Genomic DNA, 23391 nt, shown 5'->3' on the forward strand with positions numbered 1-23391 from the left:
CCTGAGGATGAAAGAATGCAGTATTTCACGCACATAAAAAAGGAAAATAAAGGATTTCTAGTAAAAACAATACACATATTTTCTGTAAAAAGAAATATTCTCTCTTATTACTTTAATAATCTGTCGAACCTGAGTGTGTTTTAAAGTCTGTAAGTGGTCAGGGTTGATATTTTCATACATAACAACAACCGGTTAATGATGAAAATTAAGCTTAGACTGTGCGTTACCCTCTTGTTTCCTTTCCTCGCTCCTCCTGACCTCCCCTTTCCCTTCTTCAGTCTCTATCTTCTTCTTCCACGTGCAGCCAAAGCCGTGCTTGTTGTCTTGTCGCAAGTGGTTTATTTTCCTATCCACCCACAATTATGACTTTATCCCAGACCTCAGTCTTCTGTATCTACACCCGTATCCTTCAGAAAGGCCTCATCCTCTTCCTCTCCTTCACCCCAAAAAACAAACAGAGCGCTCCAGCAACGCAGCACTTGTGCTAAGAAAGGGATTGTCCTCGACAGCCTCAGAGCTGTTGGAGTTTGCAATCCAGAACTGATTAAGCATAAAAAACAGACTTTAGGACACATGTCTACATTTTTTCTGCATGCATTTGGCAGAGGCGTTGTCGAGATGTGTTATAAAACTGGTTCAAGCAGAAAATCTGCTTCAACAGACCCACCCACCCAGCTTGACTGACTTTGACCCTCACCTGACACTTGACCTCCCATGTTAAGAATTTCCACACAGTGATCTTCAGGTTAACGTGGTCACTCTGTTTTTTTTGTTTTTTCTTTAAGACAGCGCCCTTAGAAGTGCTTTGTAAGTGTAATATGTGCCCATGTTTGCCTCCACATGTGGCAGCCGTCCGTGTGTCTGTGCATGTTTGGGAAGGAGACCTCTTCTGTTTTCTCTATCTACTGTCCTAATAAAGAGGGATGCACACACGGCGCAGAGGAGGAGGAGGAGGAGGAGGAAGAGATATGCCCTTGTGAGTCCCTGATTTATGTGATGGAGAGTTAGATAGAAAAGAGTGGAGACACAGCCCACTGAGCACCAAACAGCATTTCATCATCTCATCTCTGTTCCAGCTCCCACATAGCACACATTAATTTAAATTTTTGGTATTACAGTCTGCAGAGGATTAAAAGTCCAAATATCAAAACTATACACAATTTATATTTTTTTTAAAAGATAAACAAGGCTTCAAATCTTTCTGTGTTAAGCTCTGGGTATTTAGATAATTTAGAATGGACTTTGTGCAACGCGTCTGAATGGAGCAATTCAGAAGAGAAAGTTTTTGTCCTTGAAATTTTTCTAAAACCCGAAGCTCCTGCCTCACCATGAAGATTTTCAGCAACATTCACCTTCAACTTTTAAATATGAACAACAAGGGGGAGTTATTTATCAGAGTGCTGCTGTTTTACCAAATTGTGATTTGGTTTTATAGTTTGACCGAAGTTACTGCACAAGTTTGCAAATTTAAGAGGCTTTTTTGACTTTCTGACAGCTTTCAAACATGTACAAGAGTTCATATTAAAGGTAGGGTAAGCGATTTTTGGCTGTTTTGGACAAAACATTAACAAAACACTGAGAACTAGCTTCTCCCCCTGGTGATTTCAGAGATGACGCCCCCTTTAGGAGAGTGTCCATATCCACTTAGGTTGCACAAGCAAAAACCCTCCCCTTGTTTGTGATTAGCTAGCTAGAGCAATGTTTGTTTCCAGTTTACAGAACCAGGGATTGTTTATGAAGGGCAGCTACCAGACAATGAGAAGATATCCACTAAATGTGACAAAAAGTGTCCTGGGTTTGAAATTTCATAGAATTGCTTACCCTCCCTTTAAAGGAGCTTGAGGCTCCTTTTAAGAAACTAGACTCTCTAGCGCCACCCTTCGCCACGACGGCCGTTGGGGGTACTGCAGCCAACAGTGAAGCCGGCATGGGAGAACGGGGAGAACGTGCATGCAGCGTCATGTGACGTCACATCCGCAGCCCAGCGCGGGAAATTCGGGACCTAATTGCAGCACATTTTGCAGCACACAGCCTGTTCAAGGCAAAGGAGAGATACACTAGAGGAATCATTCTTTTTGGTTTGGAACGCTTCATCTGACATTATTACTAGAAAACTTAAAATGTATACGGATTTTTTTCATAAATCCTGCCACAATCCGGCCTCAAGCTCCTTTAAGTATAAAGATGAGTAGTGGAGTCTGTTTATGGAGAACCTTTAAGGTCTTTAATTATTTTAGCTAGGATTTTAGCTACAATATTAATAAAGTCTAATAAATGACAGATTTCTATTGCTTAATTTTGCATTGTTTAATGTCTTTTTTTTCTTTCTTTTTTTGAATTGCCTTGTATGTTTGAGGCCAGATCCTTCGACAGACAGCCATCAGTGGCATTGAAACGGCAAATCTTCCACAAACATTTGATAAGAATTCATTTGACTAATTTGGGAGCATTTACATTTTAATTTTTGGTATTTTGATTTCTGTAAAGCATCCCTTTAAAATACGATTTTTTTAAAACCCCAAATATTTTATTAACCTGCCTCACCTAATGACAGCGTGAAATTGCAACCGTGACCAAGGTCACATACGTCCCCATGTATAAAATGATGTCAGTCCTTTTCATGCAACACTGCGAAGTACCCTTTGAAACAAAAACACCAGAGATGAAGTGTTGATAAGGTTTTACACCACTTCACATCATAAATGTCCTGGAGATAACATCTGAGCATGTGCAAGTACGGCCACATTCTGGGCCTGGCCTTCCATATGTGACGGATGTGTACGGAAGAGGACGGAGGAACATGGGGAACCAAGGGGTGGAATAAAGCTTTAAGTCACTTTAGAGGAAGTGGGAGGGGGCGACCCTGGCTTTGACACGATGTGGTTTCAACTCACATCACACAAAGGAAAAAGAAGGAGAGGGTGACAGAGAGAAGGAGAAAACAGAGAGGAAAGGCTGGGACCAAAACAAACAGCAGCTCAACTTTGAACACACTCATTCAAGCCATAATGAATGGTTTCATATTAAATTATTAATGGCTGCATTTGTGGTTACACGGCATATGCCCTTGTTTCTTGTTCTTCTTTTTTCTTCTTCTTAGATTTGGTTATTTCCTCTAATAAATGTTTTGTAGATGAAATGAATAACTGAACTGTTGGTGAGATGAATGAAGAAAAGAGGAGGTCAGAAGGAGAGAAATGGGAAGATTGAGAGGAAAGTGAATGACAGAAAAAACCTGAGAGGAAATTAAAATGATGTCAGTGGAGTTGGGCTGTTAAAATAAGCTGTTAGCGGCTGACAGTCCAAACAACTTCCAGCACTGATGCACTGGTGACATTTTCCTCTTCCGTCTCCATTTCTGTCACTTTTATTCGATGATGGAGCAACAGGATCAGATTCAGGAAAACTGATGTGGGCAGAAACATTGCAGATTCTTCTTCTTTAAAGGGTTCAGCTTCATTTTGCCACTTTTACCCCTTCGGATGTCAGGTTGGTGTTTTGTTTATTTTTTTTACTCTTGTTTTGTATCAATTTGCACAACTTTATTGTCTCATTTGAGTAATTTTCCACTTCTTTGTGGTCACTTTATCATGGAATTTAATTGTACTCAGAACTTTCTAATTTGGACATAGCATCGGTTTGGCGCCATCCTTTTACTCTTTAACTCTGAACCATATTTTAGTTGTTGTGGGTCTTGTGTTGTCTTTTTCATTAATATTTATAAAATTTGCTTATTTAGTATCCTACTTTCCATGCTGCGTATGATTGTGTATTTCCTTGTTGTCATTTTGTATCTTGTTAGGTTTCTCTGTATCCTCCATTCATCATCTCTACGAGGTCTTTGCATTCTTTGCACTTGCCAACTAGTTTATAAACCTGGTATATATAATAAAGTGGCTTCATAACTCAGACTACAGTCATCTCTTGATACTAAAGACATTCTGGATATGTCGGTATTTTGTATGTACTGGGTGAATTTATTCATACCAGTTAAACTTATATAAACAGACACATTTATGTATAATTAGTCATTACTGCTGCAAACGTTCACCCGCAGCTCTGCAGCTCCTCTGGCACGGAGTGGCTGAAGGAACTACGAGCCACAACAGATCATTTAGGCTCCTTCCAAGTGGAAGTCTGCTTGTAACCCAATGCCAGCCATCTAACTTCCAGGTTGAGGCGCATATGCACCTAAGATTTGTTGCAGTTCCTCGACTGGTTGCTAGGGGCTGGCTGCAAAATCGAGTCAGTCTACTGACTCCCGTGTTAATACGTCCAACTTAAGAGGAGAAATAAACATTTACAGCCTGGATCAAAAAGCCGTTTTGGTCCCAACTGTTTAATTTCACACCCATGACAACTATGGGGGAGTGAACTTTTTTATACCACACCAGGAGAGTTTATATAAAGCATTGAACTTATTTCTAATATGAATGATTGACAGTCAGTTCAGCCGATGACTAGTCACCATCACTTACATAATCAACATGCTACTGGGGTTAGTGAAGCAGCAGCTGTTGTTATAACCCAGCATCGGCTAACACAACAGTAATTTCTTATTTCACCATTGAGTTAACATGTTAAAGAATATGATTTGTTAATTATTTTTGTCCAACAAATACATTTTAGGTTTTTTAATTACCTGACTTGTTTCAGCGATCCTTTCGCCTTCATCAGAGTTGCAAGATGGTGTGTGTGACCTGTCATTTATCAGCTGATAATTACATTGTAAATCCATGGACAAAATTAACTTTATTAAATCATGTTAAAGTATAAATTTATATATTAATATCTGCCATCAGCTCTGCAGATACTTTGGCGGGGATTCGCTAAAGGAGCTGGTATTCAAAGCTAACTTTGATACGGTGGAGGTTTTCCTGTCCCACATATGAAGAAGAGGCTCCAAAACAGAAACCAATGTGTTACACCAGTAAATGCTTAATCTATTGTTTTTTTACAGTCCTTGCTTGTAGCCGCATCGTTTCAGGCTGTGATGCTGGTGGACTTGGCCAACGTGGGCTAACGGCTCTAGCCTCTGTAGCACCACGTGACCACAGATCCCATCAGAACTCTTCCAGTCCTCGTTTCAGCCCTGTCAGCACCTGTTCCAGGTGTTTCGTTAGCGACACTTGGAATTAGGCAATTTGGACAGAATTGATAAATACCTATAAAGTAAAATTCATTTGCATCAAGAAAGCTAAGCTAAAATGGCTAATTAGCATTAATATAAGGTGGGGGTGTTTGTTCAGCCCATTTGCAACTTGGCCAGGGAAGTATGAAGTAAAAGAGGCTTTAAATGCACTCTTTAAAAACCTCTGAGTGAAGTCACAGGGCGATTGTCCAGTTTTATAGTCTGTTTCTGACCAGGCAGCCATCTTGAAATCTGTCACTAAAGCCACACGACGTTGACATTCATTTTTAATGTCCTAAAACATATATTATGTCCGGTTAAGAACTAGCTGTGTTAGTTTTAGAGTAATAACAATATTTTATCTACTTTATTTTTATTAGCCTATATTTTATATTTATATTATTTTATATTCTATTTTATTGTATCCATTTTATACAAACATTTACTTTTATCAACTAAATTGTCAGTTAACTACGACGGAGTATTAGGGCCAAACTAAGACAAAAAAAAAAATGGAAATTACGAAAATAAAGTCGTAGAATTACCAGAATAAAGTCATAATGTTGTGAGAATAAAGTCGTAATATATAATATAATATATAAATATAACTTCACAAGATATTCCTCATTTTAACACAGGGAGAAGGTGCTCTTCCTGTTAGAGTTCTCATAAATTACCACTTTATTCTCGTAATATTACAACTTTATTCTCATAAATTACCACTTTATTCTCGTAATATTACGACTTTATTCTCGTAATGTTACGACTTTATTCTCATAATATTACGACTTTATTCTCGTAATGTCACGACTTTATTCTCGTAATGTTACGACTTTATTCTCGTAATATTACGACTTTATTCTCGTAATATTACGACTTTATTCTCGTAATGTTACGACTTTATTCTCGTAATGTTACGACTTTATTCTCGTAATTTTACGACTTTATTCTCGTAATATTACGACTTTATTCTATTACGACTTTATTTTCGCAACATTATGACTTTATTCACGTAATTTTACGACTTTATTCTCATTATATTATGACTTTATTCTCGTAATTTCTTTTTTTTTTGTCTTAGTTTGGCCCTAATACTCCGTCGTAGTTAACAGACTACTTTATCAACAGAAGACAAGAGACGACTTCAATTAGTCTGATATGTGGTTTTGGACAAGTTAATAGGGATATAAAGCTTAGTTTGGCCGGCTGTCAGGATGGCCGAGCGGTCTAAGGCGCCAGACTCAAGGATCATCCTTTCCTCTGATGTGGGAATTCTGGTCTCCAGATGGAGGCGTGGGTTCAAATCCCACTTCTGACAAGTCATTTTGTTTATTTTTAATTTTTTAACCCCCCTGCAGCTCCCCTTTCTTGTCGGGACTATTTCAAAACCGACATACATTTTTTTTTCTGTCACAAACGTCCCGCCTGAAACACTTTGGAGGAACTTTTGGGAACCACCTCCTCCTCCCCTCTTCCTCCTCCTCCTCCTCCTCCTCCCGTGCGTAATAATTAGCTGGAGGCTTTTTGGAAACTTGCGATGACCGTGAAGAAATCTCACTCCAGTCCTGACACCTGTCGCTGAGACCACGGCCCGGGCCAGCGGCGCACACACCAGGAACAAAGTGCGCAGCTCCGTTTGGATCTATAACCCCTGCGTTCCGGACCCGGACAGGTCCCCGCGCATCCGCACACCGCCTTCTGTGACCGACCGACGGGGAGACTTTGGTGTGACATTGAGGAGTGTCAGGGGAAGAAAAAACAAAAAAAGAAAAGAAAGGGGAAGGAAGTGCACTCCATGTGTCCAGAAAGTGACACTTTGAAAGAATTTGAATGCGTCTCGTAAAGTGAGCGCTCCGTTCTGCCTCCATAAAAGCCTCCGTGTGGAGCCTCCCGGCCGGACACGCTCCCCCTGGCCGGACACGCTCCCCCTCGGCCGGACACGCTCCCCCTGGCCCGCCGAGCCTCCTGGATGGTGGAAGGAGAAGGTTTCTGAACTTTCCTCGGAGAGTTGTAGTCGACCAGGTAGGAGCGAAATGTGTTTTCTAAATCATCTCCAACAGACGCTCTCCGTCTGCAGACTCATAATCATAAAAAAGACTGAATTAAGAGTGTGGCTGTCTCTCCATAAGTTACAACATGTTTGCACTTTTTTTTCTTCCCTTTATTTTACAACTTTTGAGCTTTAAAAAAAAAAAAGTTTAAACGAGATTCAACTTTGCGGGAGTTATTGGATGTAAACTTGAACTGTAGTGAGTTAGTCTGTGCGCCCTGAACAAGACACTCACACACTCACACTCTCTCTCACACACACACACACACACACACACACACACACGCCTGAAGTCGAAAGAGAAAAGTTTTGGGGACTTTGTTCCATTTGAACTTGTAGATGTTTCATCCCAGCAGTGTTTCTCTTTGTCACAGTCTACTAACAAAATGGGCTCATTTCATGACTTTGGCTTTCACTTGTCAGCAGTGAAATGCAGCCTATCTGTCTATCTGTGTGTGTGTGTGTGTGTGTGTGTCTGTGTGTCTCTGTCTATGTCTATGTCTGTGTCTGTGTGTCTGCGTCTGCCAGCCCCATCGGCCTAAAGGAAGGCAGCTCTCTTCGCTTTGCGGTGCAGACCAGGACTATTTTGGTCGAAATGTTGCACAAATGTTTCTCTCAGTTAAGAGAAATTGCTCTGCCTTCATTTGGGCCACAGGCAGAAGGAGCTGCAGGTCTCACTGCAGCTCTGAAGGAGCCGGGGACCGGCTTCACACTTTTGACAGATTTCATGAACACTAAAGTGTCTCTGTGACTCACTTTCAGGTTTCAACTGTTGATAGGACAATTTAATGATTGTTAAAAATAAATAAATAGAATAGATAGGTAGAGAATCAAATCTTTGCTGCTCATGATTTTGTCATATTTCTTTATAGATGTATCTATGTGACATCTATTTATTTACTGATGCAGCTGAGAAACAAACGTTTTCTCCGTTTAAATACATTTAAATAGTACAGAAAGGAAATTCACTTTATTGAGATGGGCCTAGTGGGCACAGGCCCCGGAGTCAGAGAGTCGTAGCTGGAGTTGTGTAAATAAACATCTAAAAGAGATTGTAAAATAAAAAGTGAAAAATGATTACAATTGGAAAAAATAGGAAGATTAATAAGTGAAATATCCATAACAATGACTGAAGAGATGAAAACTGACCAGTATGAAGCTTAATAGGGGGAAAAAGGCAAATATGAGACAACAGCAAAGAGAAAGATGCAACAAATAACAATATAAGACAGCAAGCGACACCAAAAAAAATCTGTAAAAAAGATAGAGTGACAGTACAAATGCACTAGATGACCTGTGCACAAATGAACTGTAAGGAAATCAGGGCAAAAGAGAGGCCAGGGATCAAAATTCCAGCGCAAACCATCTTAAAGTCATACAAAAATGACCACTTTGAGAGATGAGATACACAATGACTTGGGAGAAATTTGGGATGACTAAAAAAACAAACAACTGTAAATGCAAAATCAGCTCAATAATGACACACAAAATTATGATAATTATAAATATGAAAATGAATGAATAAAAACAACTTTTAAGTGATGCAAAATGATGATGTCAACATTGACAGTTGGACGCATGAAGCTCAAATTATATCCGCATTTGTGTCTCTTTCCGTTTGGGAGTCTTGTTCCTCTGTGGGTGGAGGTGGTGGAGAGGTGGAGACCTTTTATACATTTGTAGCCAACGGGGGAATACGTTTCCCTATCCTTCCATGTAGGCAACGTTTTTGAGTGTGTGGACAGGTGATATCCGTTTTATAGAGTTTTCTTGGGTCTTCTTGGCAGTGAGGTGTTCATTCATCTGTGCGCCAGGTTTTTATGTGGCCCTTTGCCTCAGTTTCTCTCAGTAAGGGGTCACACGGTCCCATGAACGATTTAAACTTGAGAAATTGGGTCTGAAGTAATCTCTTGTTAAAGTTTGAGACCACGTGGGATTTACGCAGTGTTAACCGGCTCTGCAGACACTTTGACTGATTCATTTTTAAATAAAATGGTATCGAAGCCAAAACTGCCAAAATAAACCACAAAAAACAACAATAAAAGATTAACATGAAACATAACGAAAACAGCCATATATGTGTGTCCAGATACACGATTACTTTTTAATGGAGGGGAATTCATTCTAAAGACGAGATGAATCTGTTAACAGTTCAGTCTTGTGATATTTTCATGTTGGGTGGATATACAGAGGGGAAAAAAGGGAGTTTTTTCCATCTGTCCCCACAAGTAAAAGCAAGCCATCAGATTCATTTTCAACATGCGACGCCTGCAGAGGAACTGAGAGGAAGTGGAGGTTGTCTCTGGCGGTGACGTCTCCGGTCCACTTTGTGTTTTTCATGGTTTTAAAGTCTGATGCCGTCATAAATTATAGACCAGACTGACAGCAGGGCTGATAAACCCTGCAAGGACAGAGGAAGTGTTTGTCCGTGTGTGTGTGTGTGTGTGTGCGTGCGTGTGCGTTAGGGTAGATGGTAACATTAGATGTGGAGATAGGGGTGGTGAAAAGTGTTGCTGTCAACAAGTTAGCCATTAGAGAGAGATAATCTCTCCTCCTTCTCCCTCCACGCCAACTCCTGTTCCTCCTTTTCCCTTCCTCCCACAATATTTTTCATTAGCGCCATTTTAGGTTTACGCTTTCTTTTCCACATTTCCTCAAAAATGCCTTCAGCTCAGACCAGTTGAGCGGGGCCCCCGATGTCTCGGTGTCTGAGTCTGCCCGTCTGACTCTTAACCGGTGCGATCCTCTCCTGACCTGAAGTGCTGCTCGAGCATCTCCCCCCTTGGGAGGCCGTAACTAGGGAGTGAGTGTGAGTCTGTTTGTGTTACTTCTCTAGACCTATGAGAAGATGGGTCATATTTGAGCCTGAACGGGTCCTCCGGGTCATCCAGAGTACATTGTTTAACTCGGCTCCTTTCGGAGGGTTTAACCATTTTCTCCACATGAACATTTGAATGGAAGCGGGGTTTCATACAACCTGAGTGTCTGCATGAGTGTCTTTAACACGGGAAGCGTGTGTGTTTTAGCTCACTTGGGGCTCTAATGAATAGGTTGGAGACACAGATGGTGGTCCTCGTAAAGAGGATGGCCTCTTCAAATCTCCAGCTGAAGAGCCGGTATTTAAAATGCTTATCTCTGATTGGCTGAGTTGACTCCTGGGAATTCTTTCCAGCAGAGTGAATGACAGCAGCCAGTGCATCTACGGAGGAGGAGACGACGGCGCTAACTTAGTAGAGAAGGAACAATATCAGTATCGTTGGTGTCATGCATTGCTCCTTTTTGATTTAATAGCAGTGATTTTTTATTTTTATTGTTTCAGAAATCACAAAATCTTTAGGTATCCTCTCCAGAAAACATGAATATATCAACTTTTACCCTTCATTTTGATATATTCATTATTAACACACATTCAGATCATCCAAAGGTTGTTTTTAAAACTCCCACAGGGCTTCCAATGATGAGTGTTTCAAGTTTATAATAGGCTTTTATTTCTTGTATTTACAGTTTAATGGTAAATACAGAATTTCTTTAAGACAACCGTCGTTTAAAAACCTCAGAACTAATCACAACCACTACATCCTGAAGGAAAAAAACGTATATGTTGAAAATAATGTTAGTGACCAGTAAACAGATCTGGGACCTGATTGGAAGAGAGAACAGGGACTCCTTCACCTCACCCTGCTGGCCGCTCAGTAAAGCATGCTCGGGGGGTTGAGGTCCATCAGGATCAAGGTTCCTCCTCAGTTTGTTCCCCACATCTTTAGCGGACACGTCAGAAGGCTCCTGCATCACGTATTTAGAGCATCAGCCGGCCTGGGGAGCTCGCATTCAACAGCTCCTTCCCCAGAACATCCCAGCTGCTGTTTCTCTTTTTCTCCTGATACTCTTGACGCTGATGAGGATCTGAGGTTGCAGTGAGATTAGAATTGTAGCCGGTTCACAGACATCCTCATGGTGTTCAGCTTTTCCTTTGGGTGGCCCGGCGTAGGAACGTCAGAGTTCAGTGGCGACCTCATTAGCATCCCTACACCTCCCAGGCAAAGATGTCTTAACTATATATGGTTAAACCCACTAGGAACATAAAGCACAGTATGTTTTAACCAACTCTCAGATGCTAAACCTTTTTTTTGTCCATCAATGAAAGGGTACACATTAGGGCTGTTCGATTTTGCCCAAAAATAAAATCTCGATTTTTTTCTCTCAAAATCCGATTTTCGATTACGATTACGATTATTTTGTGAATTGACAAAAGGCAAAGAAATGATTTCAAATATGCAGTTTTTTTATTGAACATTTGCCCCAAAATGAATGAATAAAGTGCAAAACTCTGTAAAATAAGTTGAAAAAAAGTTTAAAAAAATATAATAAAATATAAAGTTTTATCTCTGAAAAAAAATCAGCAAATCAGCACTTGCAAACATACAGTAACGAGTTTCACGATTTAACATCGTTCTAATTACATAATCGCGATTACGATTTAAAATCGATTAATCGAACAGCCCTAGTACACATTTTGAAAATGATGAACCTCATCTCTGCTTTGTTAAAAAAAGCTTCAATAAAAGAAAGAAATGGACTGGCAGTGAAGCCACAGAGGAATTATTATGATGTGCGTTCTGCATTTATTACCTGCTGGCCTGCACTGGCTTCTTCTGCGTTCATGTGTCTGTTGGACCAGCTCAATGCAGAATTCATTTCAACACTGTGCACAAATGGAGGGTCAGTATTTATTATCTTTGGCTAAACTACAGATGAAGGACACATAAATATTGGAACTTGCCAGTCAAGTATTTTCCTAGTAGTTTTGTGGTTCTGGTACGATGTGCTCTCTCATATCATAATGGTGAGCTTCAAGAGCCAAGAGTCCAACTTCTAGGTTGAAGCCAAACTGGTCGTAAAAAAGGTTGCAGTTCATTAGCGGACCACTGGAGGCTGGCTTCAACCGGGCGTTGACCTCCGTTGACCTCCATTTGAAAGTGTCCCCAATTCCCCCGTATCCACATTTCATCATGTTTTTAGATTGCTGCCCTGTGGAAGGAGCCACATGAACAGCTTCTTCCCATCAGCTCTCGATGAAGTTCATTCCCAGCCCCTATCCCACTGCCCCCCACTCCTGTTCCCACCATCTTAACAGCTTGAACTTGTTTTATTGAGCAATCATCACTATGCACTTTAAATTTATACGCACTATTTAATGCTAGTTTTTACAGTAACGTGATCTGTATAAGTGTGAAATGTGAGTCAGTGAGTGAGTGAATGAGTGATCGAGGAGTGAGTGAGTGGCAAAGCATCTTGGAGAGCTGTTTTAAATTTAGATGTATTGTCTTTCAGTGCAGTGACAGTAATGACATTAATTTAGTTATTCATTAATTTCATGATACAAATGAATGTAATCTAAGATTCATTGGCATCACACATAAGGTTAGTCAGCCAAGCTAAAATGGCTAACTGTGATTGACGTAAGGTGGGCGTGTTCCAGATTCCCAGGCCTGTTGGTTCCTCCCATTTGCAATAATATGAGGAAAAAAAACTAAACGAAACATTATGATTGACGTCATGGGGTTGTCTAGTCTACGAGTGCGTCTCAAGGATTATTGCATGTCTTACATTTGCATCATTGCAGAAAAAGAAATATTAAAACCATGTAATAACGTGTCAGGGACATTGTGTAAACTTGTGAAAAAAGGGGAGAATATACATCCTTTAAATCGACCTCTTCTTAGAAGCCAGATGTTTAAGCTGCTTGAACTCACACTATTATACCTCGTGATGACTGGGCTCAGAGGCAGCAGCATACGCACGCACTCTCAGAGTGTGTGTGCATACATGCACAGACAATGCACTGCGGCCGTGCGGTCGCCATTATGGTCAAGTGCCGTGTGTATTTCTGCATCTATTTGCGTGCTGAAAATGTGGCCATATGTTATGTGACAGCTCTTTCTTGTCAGCGTGTTTGTACTGGCGTGGCAGCGTGTCAGCCCATGCGTCTGTGTGTGTGCCCACGTGTTTGGCCAGTGGTGACGGCGGTTACCAGTTGTGTGCTAGTGGTGTCCTACTCTAATAGTAAAAGTCGTTTATTGGACAGTTTACGGCACCTGAAAACCATTTTATAAATCTTTGCAGCTGGAGCAAAAGGGAGACTCACAGACCAAGTAATTACAAGATACGCAGCGTGAGACCAGAGGAGCCGCAAGGACTGAGCACTGTTGAGTTAAATGAGAAGAAAACAAAACAAAAAAACCTCTTCTGACCACTGACACATTTACATGAAACCCCACATGGGGCTGCATCTCCATGGCTGACGAATTTTGTGGAATTCAAGGAGTCGGCCGGCACGTACTTGGCCAGTTACAGAAAATCTACTTCATATACGCTACATTACAGAGGCTGCCTTTCTCTCAGCCTTATACTTCCCTTCTCTTCACCTCAGTTCCTTCCCTCCCAGTTGCCCTGATCCAGCACTGATAAAACTATCAACAGCACACCTGCAGTGGGGTCGGAAAACAGTCACGCACACACATATACGCACACACGAAAAGACTATAGACCGAAGACAAACACGAACCCTTGCAGATGGGAACGAGAATCCTTCTTGGCCACAAGCTCACTACAATAAGCCCATTCTCATCGGTTTGAATTCTTTTTCACTTTCCAACTTTCTCTGTCTCTGTCTTTCTTCATGCTTCTTTCTTGCTTTTGCTTACTTTTCAAATTCTGAGGGTATTTCACTGAATAAATGGTAAGTGTGTAGTATTATACAGTATTCTACGGCTTGTATTTTCTTTTTTTTCACCAGTGGTCCTATACTTTCTCAGACATCGGTGAGGTCCGGGTGTTTGATGATAGGCAGGGACTGGTTGCTGTGGTTACAGTAGAAGCATCGGTAACCACGGTGCTACAGTTTCCCACACCTTTACCAAAGTGCAAGCTGAAAATGAATTTTTCTTTCCATCCTCTGTCTGCTGTTCTCTCTGTTCTCCTCAAATTCCTCCACCAGAATCAGGTTTGTTTTCATTTAGCGCAGCCTTCACTTATAATTTGACGTCGGCGTTGTTTGTCGTATTGCCAGTGATGCAAAAGACACTTTGAAATCTAATTTGACTGGCCAGAACGTCTGGACTGATACACATCTGTACAAATGCAAGCAGAATCACATTTCAAACCACCTCCAAATGTGCTTCGGATTCAATTTGCCAAAATCTGATTTCAATCAGGTTTCTTGATGCCAAGACTTTGTCAAAATCAATCTGGATGCATTTTGGAGACGCAGAAGTGGCATGAAAAGTTAATAAATCCACATGTACTGGAAAATGTTGTATACATTTTCCTCATTGCTTGGTTTTAATTGTGAAAAGGTAAAAAAAGAAAGGTTGAAGTGCGATATCAGTAAAGAAAGTCCTAGAATTGGTGCTCGTTGTCTCTGAAAGCGGTAACAGGCGTTAGATAGATTGCTTTTTCCTTTCGTAACACAAAGCTTTATGTATGTCAACTGACTGACCATTCATTCCTGCAGGAATACCGTGACCTCTGATATGTGTGCAAAATTCCATCTTCCATCTTCTTCCAATCTGGAATTTGCTTTGAATTTCAGGGTCGGCTTTGTATGCCAGGACGTTGGGAAAGGAATGACCCATCTGGCTAAACACCTACTCTCTTGACAATAGATAGTCACATTTATTACTTTAGCAATACATTTTAAAGTGAAAATCTCAATTATTCAATACAGTTTGTTTGAGTAGGACCTTTCATAAAAGAAAAAGAAAAAATAACACTTCAAACTGAAAGCAGACAAGTTCAATTCAAGTCCAATCAAATAAAAACCAATTCAGTCAATTTACAATCTAATTATATTACAATCAAATCTGACTTGATTCCAGTTCAACCATTACGTTTGTATTTCCCTAACACCGATTTATAAAAGACGGTCGAAGTAAAGAGTTTGAGGTTTGAGGCCGTCGCCCGTCCTGAGCGGTTGTGGGGAGGGAGGAAACGTTTCCGGTGCATCGTAGGAGTTGACTACAAAAGCTCCAGGCAGATGTCTCATGGAAATGGATTTAGCTCCAGTGAAGTTTCCATCTATATACGTGTTCTGCTCTTGAGGGTGGACTGACGTAGCCAGGCCGCAGCCGGACTTACTAACGTCCATAGAAAGAGGCACTGGTGTATGTGAATACAGTTTTTGTAACACTTTTTCTCTCAAATACGAACTCTTTGTGCGCTGGCACAAAGTTCAGCTTCGGTCCTGAAACACTGTCACGCAATATAATGTACAGACCTGCTAAAGACTGTCTGATCAATACAGATACCATGATTGATTCTTTATTGAGTCCCCTATCAATCCTAGTTTGAATGAGGAAACTAAATGCACCTACACAGGTTTTAGTTTCAATGACAGAACTGTTTTATTGTCTTGTAGTTGTGAGTCTGTCACTGTGTTGTATTCTGTCAAAATAAGAGTTGTATCTCAGGTCTTCTATCATCTGTCTTGTCTCATCTTATATCCCACTGTTGATTTCCTACGCTAATTTTCAGTACCTGCTGCCATCAATAATAGAAATGATAAGCTTGGATGGATGTGATGTGGATTATTCAAGAATTTTCAAACCGTTTGTAAGTGAGAACCGTTTTTCGATTGTCACTTCTGTCTACAACTAGTCATCCTTCCTGCTAGTGCCTATCTGTCAGGGTTTTACTGGCCGAAACTTGTGCCGCTGTGTAATTCCAGCACCAACCATTAGGTGGCAGCATAGGCTCCTTTTCTGTGGCGCTGAACTTTGCAGTGCAGTTTCCTTTTGTTTACCTCTTGAATGTAGCCCAGACATAACAATGGACCAAATAAAGTACTTTTTTGACACAAGTAGGAGCTGATAAATGTTGAGCATTGTTATATTTTAAACATTGTAGCAAACTATCATTCTACCTAAGTTGACAACAACGAAAAAGACATAGTGGGAAATAAAAAAACGAAGAAGAATAAATCCACCAATCACAGTTCTTTTAATCCGTGTCGACATGACATGTAGTTACAGACGAAGAGAGGTGCGCGTCAGGCTACGCCGTAGCCTACACCGTCAAGGTCACACCTACACGCAGAAACATAAATCAAGCTTGGTGGGGATCGTGTGTTTGTGTGTGGACTCTACTCTCCCCTTTGTTCACCTTTCGTTGCAATTATCCTCCTTGCAAACTCGCCTTTTAATCAAATCTGTGATTTTGTAATCTGTAAGGTCTGTAAAAAGAACACCGACCAGATGTGACTTTAATTCAAGAAAATTAAGAAAAGTCACGAGTGTGTTTGTGTCTGTTTGTAAACTGGATTCCGACATATTTATGTGGTTTAAGGTTTAAGGTCTCAAAGTTAGTTGCAACAAAGTCGGGTCACCATCAGACACATCCATCAGGTAGATGAACCCGCTTTCATCCTCTTTGGATGGTTTTGCCTGATATAGCCCCACCACATAATCGCATTACGGGAGAATTGCAGTAACAGTTTCAGACATTAAATACTCTACGTTCATACTTATTTGGAAATATTATTTTCATGTCTATGAAAAAAAAACTAAAAATCCTGTCTGTGGTAGTCTGCTCTTCGACATTTGCACAAAACCCCTGAAAAATATCAAGATATGGCTGCTTGCAGCCTCTCAAAGAGCATTTTTACAAAATTAATTTATTTCTGATTGGTAAACCTAAATGAATTACAGTCAGGCAGAAGACATGTGCTCCATCACCAGCAAGGTGTACCCTAGTTATCATCATTTTATTTTTTATTTTAGTGAGAAACAACCACAAAACAACTGCTGCCATATTTACACATAACAGCAACCTACAAACATCAGTTTTTTCTTTGTTTTTTTTTTTTCCATAAATATTAATACAGTTATGTTACAGTAATTTGCTCCGTATGTGTCTGGTGTCCTCCCACTGTATTGACCCATGACCAAACATCTGGTAGAAACAAGTTCTGGTGCTCACTGTCCATTTGACGGTGCGTTTTAAGAGATCAAGTGGGAGAAAAATGAGTAAGGAGAGGAGAACAGAGGTCTCCTTAAAAAAAAGGAAGCTGAGGGCAGTAAGACGCTCAGTCAGATGAGAGGAAACGCTGCCTCCTACTGGTCGGTGTCTGCCACTACAACAGATCAAAGATGAACAAAGGAGAAACAGGAACGTTTATGCTCCTGTTTAATGCTTCATGGTTTAAAAAGAAAAAAAAAAACAGCACAGAATAAAGAAAACCAAAGCAATAGCAATTGATGGATTCAAACGGTCTGTTCATCCCTGAGCTTGACTTGTTTTGGTGTCATAGCGCAGACTCTAACGCCTGCCTGTGATCTACAAAACTTAACATAAGCAAGTTTCTAACAAACACGTTAGCAACTAGAAAGACGTCCCCCTCCCCGTCCTCTGTGGTTCAGGTGCTTTTGAATTCTAGTGACTTTTTTTTTCAATCTTGTCTTTTGCATCTCTTCCTGCCGTCTAAAGGAAGAGGAGATTTATTTATTTATGTATTCCCCTCTCATCTTTATTGTTTTTTCTTCTGTTTGTGTATGTGTGTGTATGTGTGTGTAAGAGAGAGATTGTGTTTTGGAGGGCTGGTTTTAAAATAATGAGATTCCCAGCACCAGGTGCTCTTTCTAGATAATTACTGAGTGTGTTTCTCTGTAGCAAGTCTTGGAACTGGAGCTATACAAAATCTGTCAACACACACATACACACACACACACGCAGCGTGAGAGGAAGGGGAAGAGGGAGAGAGGGGATTGAATTAAAATGTATTCCCTCTATCTTATTTCTGATCCCTAAAAAAGAAAAGCCAATCTCTGCCTCTCATCCTTGGATTTTTGGTTTTTTAATCATGCTGTTGTCAATTCTTGTTGTTTTTCACCCTTTCGATGCATTTTTGTCTTTTCGCCTTCTTTTCTCAGTATTCATTTTATTCATTTCTACTTTCCTCTGCAAATTTTCTCTCCTCTGACCATCTTCTTTGTAGAAGAAAGATCAGCAAAATATAATTTAAAAAACAAAAATGTGATATATTTGGAAGTGCGGCTGAAGTTGCCTGCAGTCTGGATGAACCGGAGAGGCAAAACTTAAAAAAAAAAAAAAAAGGACACTGACTCTTTGACAGGTGAGCTTTTTAGCTAACAAGGAGACTGTTTCACCTCCATTTGCCCAGTTTGTTTGTGGTTTTATGACTTTGGGCTATAGTGAGCTCTGAAAATTGATAGTAAGCATAGACTGCTTTTAATTAAAGAAATTGTCCACTAACATTGGTGTGCAGTCCTTAAATAAAGAAACCCCCTCCGTTTAATCATGCTGTCAATGAAAGCAATATACTCAACTCCTAAAAGGACCATGTGGCTGCTGCTTTTGAGCGTGTTACCAAATTTCAGGGTAGAAGTTTGTCTAACATTGATATTCCAGCAGATTGCGTTTGAATCAATAAAGGCTGACGGGGCGGGAATTGCAGTTGGCTGCTCCCTCGGCAACGGCTGTCATACTATTGCTTCCACACTCTGCTAATCTTTGCATGCCAAAGAGTTAAAACACTCAGCACCGGAGCACCACAACTCCTGAATTTCATCCTGCATATTTTAACACACGCAGCAGCCTGTATCTCCCACCGACACCTGCCGCTGCCATGCCAATGTGTCATCTGTCAAAGATGCTCGCCGCCTCAACTGAGATCAGAATTGTGTCTTTCATTACATTCAGTGAATGTGCAAGGATGTGTCTTGTTGGCAGTGATGCAAAGATGTTCTGTAAGCAATGAAACATGAGGCGGTGACAGCAGAACATGCTTGAAACACATGCATTTACATACAGAAGCATCTTTCTATATAGTCATTGGAGCTCTTAATTGCACTAAAATTGGACAAAATAGCACCTTTTTTCTTGACTTTGCAGAACACACCCATGACAAGTTACAGCTTATTATAAGGCTCCATATTAGCTAAGATAACAGTGTACGATGCTGTCATTTTTAATAGGGGTGTCTTAAAAAGTCAAGTAAAAAGATCCAAAAAGGTGTTGAATTGGTGTCACTCTGCTATTTGTACAGGACATACAGAAGAATTTAAATATATGCGTGCTGAAATATTTGAATATGATATGATATGATATATATATATATATATATATATATTCCCCCGTCTATATCCATCAGGTAGTGTGGAGCGTACTGCTGCAGTAACCGTGTAGACAGACAGAGGGCGCTACATCACCGGAGCTCTCCAGTCTGAACAGTGGACGCGTAAAAGCTGACAGAACAATACAGGACAGAGTGAGAAGTTAGAGGGGGAGATGGATGAAGAGGGAGAAAAAGATAGAGGGAAAGTAAGTGAAGGAGGGAGGAATGTGAGTAAAGGCGAGGGAGAAGTTAGGTGAAGAAATATGAAGAAGTGTGAATTCTGATTCCCTGGCTCTTACTTTCTTTCAGCTGTGAGGGACTTTTGATTATGTGACTTTTATCAATTTAGTTATGGCTGGGTCCAGGCCAGCTTTCTCCGTTTCAGCAGGGTGCTGCCATTACTGACCAGCAGGGGAAATGTGCACCTCTGCATGCAGCTGATCAGCATCAGCTTTACTGAAGTCAAACATACACGTGTGACAGAGCAGCACATGCACCGTCCCACCTGTTTATTTGCTGCAAAACTCACAGTAAGCACTGTGCTCTTATAGTTTGAAATAAAAGTAGATGAAAAACTGAACTGCTGATTACGCTCCACCCAAATGTTATTCTTTTAAACTCTGTTTTCTGTTTATTTTGATTGAACATAATTTGATCAGAAATAGTACTTTATTTTGATGGTCTGATTGTTGAGTTATAACTCAAAACTGCTTTGAGTCACATCATTTTGGTCCCTGATGTGTGTTTACACTCCTTACCATCTATGAATACACCTGGGGTTGATTTAACAACACAATGTTGCTTCCAGTTGTCATATTGCATCATTCTGAGCTCATTTTTGTTTTCCAGTGCTTTAAATTTCCGAATACAGCCATTACTGGACCAAGGCTCTCAGTATGTTCCTGGAGAAACACTGGGAATATCATCTGCCTGTTTAATTACTTTGTTCACACCTTTTCTTTTTTACTGTTCACACCTGCAGTCTGTGTTCATCTTTCCTGCCCGTTCCTTGTTTCTGCTCTGTGACTTTATTATATTAAAAGCCTTTTTTTCAAATGTTTTCTTCCTCCTCCATCTGTGCAAAGATCTTTTTTATTTTTCTTTCTTTTTTTACATCCACTTTATTCAGGGAAGAGCAAAAGTTTAGTTTTATTGTTGTTTTTCAGACAACTTTTAGCCGCTGATTAAAAGGGGGACTGGTAAAAAAGGCTGGCATTTGTGCTGCTTTACCACCGTCTCCTCCTCCTTACAGACGGGAACTTTTGTGGGTTTTTGAACTGCTTCAGTTGCTCAAAGGCATTTGTGTGTCCACCAGAACAAAACCACTAATTAACTTTTATTTGGCCTTGTTTCCATGGTGCCAACACATTGCAGCACACACCCACTTCCATGAAGTGCAGTTAAATAAGCTTGTGCTTATTTCAGGTAGTCTATAATGATCTTGCCTTGCCCTGTACTTTTTTTTTTACCCTATTGTTTTTTTTTTTTTGCTTTTTATTTTTTTCAGTATTAAAGCCCCTGAAAATCTTGGTTTTCATTTTGAATCAAAGCCAAGAATTCAACATTTAATAATGGGCAGACAACCTTATTAAATGCGATGTGCAGGTCTTGATTTGTCAAGTCAAGGCAAGCTGTCAAATGCTGGTTGTGCGAGTCTGCACCCGTGGAGATGTTAAGCATGATCAGGATCCTCCACGGGACATTTTATTTTTGGGAAACCTGACTTGAATGTGGTGCGTTGTTAATGTGTCCGACTGGCTGGTTCATCTTAAAAATCCCATGCTCGCGTATTTTTCTCCACTTTTGCGATGCAGCCGAAATGCACTTTGGTGCGGAGCACTATTTGAAGCAATCAGCTCTGGAGCCTGAAGCACAGCTGAAAATTGATTAATTTGAATGTGATGGAATCCAGGGTGAAATGAATGAACAAACTTGTCTTCTGTTGCACAAAACAGCACTCGAGCCACGCTGATAGGATTTAATGATGAGAATTTCCATTCACCTCCTCTTCTACAGCAGCACTATAATACCAATTGAACATGATAAAAGGGGAACTTATTTATCGCCACTTTAACCAAGTGATAACAGTTATTTAAGACTTTTGTCAAATTTAAACAGTGAAGCATCAAAAGATGAATATCAGTGGAGAACGGGGATTTCAGCAGTCATAAAAGCTGCCGTTCTGATAAACTGGATTGAACATTTAGAAAAATAACAGCATTATTATTGTAATTAAAAATGTAAAAACACTTGCACCTAAATGCTGCTGTAGCCACAGTAACAGTCCAGCTTTAAAAGTGTGACTCATCAAAAATCTGAGCTTCTCTCTCCATCATTGGTTCCCGTTTCTCCACGTCTCTGTCAACAACTCCCCTCCTCCTCTTCTTTCTGTGTCTACCCCTCCTTCACCACTTTCTTCACCCCCTAACCCACCGCCTTTCGCCGTCACTGGATGCAGACAAGCACACACACACACACACACACACACACAAACCCCCTCCAGCTCATCTTCAGTCCTGCCCAGCCCTCTGTGGGCACCGTGCCCAGAGAGAGGCAGCATAAGCCGGGCGAGGAGCCCCCACCCCCCAGGCAGCGTCCCGCAGCCACACCAGCATCCTGAAAGCCCAGAAAGAAACACCGGTGGAGGGAAGGAAGGAGGCAAGAGAAAAGGTTAAAAGGAGAAACGAGTGAAAAGAAGGAGGAGGAGAAATGGGGAATTGCGTTGAAAGAGGATGAAGAGATAAGAGGATGCAAGAGCAGGGGAGACATAGAATGTAGAGAGGGGCGAGACTAAAGGAGATTAGAAAATAGATAGATCAATAGATGGAGAGATACAGATAGAATAAGAAAAAGAAAAAACAGAGCAAAAGGAGAATGTGTGAAGAAGAGGGAAAAAGAGAGCTGGGCAGACAGCCAGCTCTCCCCCGAGAGAGAGGTCAGAGCAATGGACATGTCTCTGGAGGGAGGGAGAGAGAAAGGGAGAGAGAGTGTGTGTGCATGTGTGTTGTGAGTCTTGCTTGTGTGAAAGAGAAGAGGAGGAGGAGAGAAGAATGCAGAAGAGGAGAGAAAGAGTGGAGGATCTGTGAGATACGTTCTGAATGTCTGAAATGTGACCTTGTAAATGTATATCTGAGCTTTTGTACCTGAGTCTGCACATTTCGAATGCGACACTTTGGAATGTGTTCTCATATTCAAATCCCTTAGAAAGAAAGAAAGACAAGTTTAGGTCCATTTTTCATTTTTACAATTTGCAAATTATAAAATTGTTTTGAGCATAAAGTAAAAACATTTTTAAGCTTTTACATGTATGTTCAACTCTTTCTGCTCCGTGAGAGGAAACATGCTCAAACCTCGCCGACACAAGACAACAACACCACGTACTTAATCTGAACAAGATCTGCCAACGTTGTGAGACCAAGGCCAGTTATATTTGTCGTCTTCCTCTATTCTTTCTCTCCTTCTTTACTTCTTGCAGCAGGGGTGTCCATTACGGTCTTCCAGGGTCCCTGTCCTGCATGTTTTAGTCCAAATTCAGATGAATAGATCATCATCAGCTTGTCATCAAGGTCTGAACACCTCAGTTAATAACACATTCATTTGAATTAGGTGCGTTGAAGAAGGAAGACATTTAAAACATGCAGGACAGCCGTCCTCCAGGACCAGAATTGGACACCCGTGCCGTAGACAATATCTAAACAAACCTGGACAAACCCTCCATTAAATCACTCCCAAGTTGGTGACCTGCCGTTTTGAAGCCTGGAGTTCAGCTTTCAGCTGTTGTCATGCTGGCGTCCCTGGACCTAGAGGTGACCACATTTGGACGAGAGGGCGGCGCCTGAACATTGATCCTTTACGGCTGGTTTGACAATCAGACTTTATATCTGTGCTGTGGCACAATCGAAAATTTGTGTTTGCTTCAAGATGGGGAAATCAAAGTTCAAATGAAAGAGCATTTCACCTTTGAATGGAGGTTCAGTGAGGTGACAAACAGAAATGATGTCATTGATGGCTGCCGCTGAGCTGGTACCAGTTCTGATTCAAGGATGCATGCTTGTAATATTAGTTGTTTTCTTTCATTTA

General features: G+C 40.7%; 1 protein-coding gene and 1 non-coding gene across 2 annotated transcripts in view; both read left to right on the forward strand.

Moving 5' to 3' along the window:
• The first annotated feature begins 6339 nt into the window (after positions 1–6339).
• trnal-caa (transfer RNA leucine (anticodon CAA)) lies at positions 6340–6449 on the forward strand. The gene is made up of 2 exons: positions 6340–6377; positions 6404–6449. It is a non-coding gene; the product is annotated as a tRNA-Leu (tRNA).
• A 150-nt stretch (positions 6450–6599) lies between these two features.
• The window catches only part of wnt5b (wingless-type MMTV integration site family, member 5b), a 92363-nt gene continuing 75571 nt past the window's right edge, over positions 6600–23391 (forward strand). Inside the window, exon 1 of the mRNA XM_061715166.1 lies at positions 6600–7153. The gene's annotated coding sequence lies outside the window, so the exon portion shown is untranslated. The remainder of the gene's footprint in view (positions 7154–23391) is intronic.

The sequence above is a fragment of the Cololabis saira genome, chromosome 23 (genome assembly GCF_033807715.1).
Source record: "Cololabis saira isolate AMF1-May2022 chromosome 23, fColSai1.1, whole genome shotgun sequence".
NCBI classification, from domain to species: domain Eukaryota; kingdom Metazoa; phylum Chordata; class Actinopteri; order Beloniformes; family Belonidae; genus Cololabis; species Cololabis saira.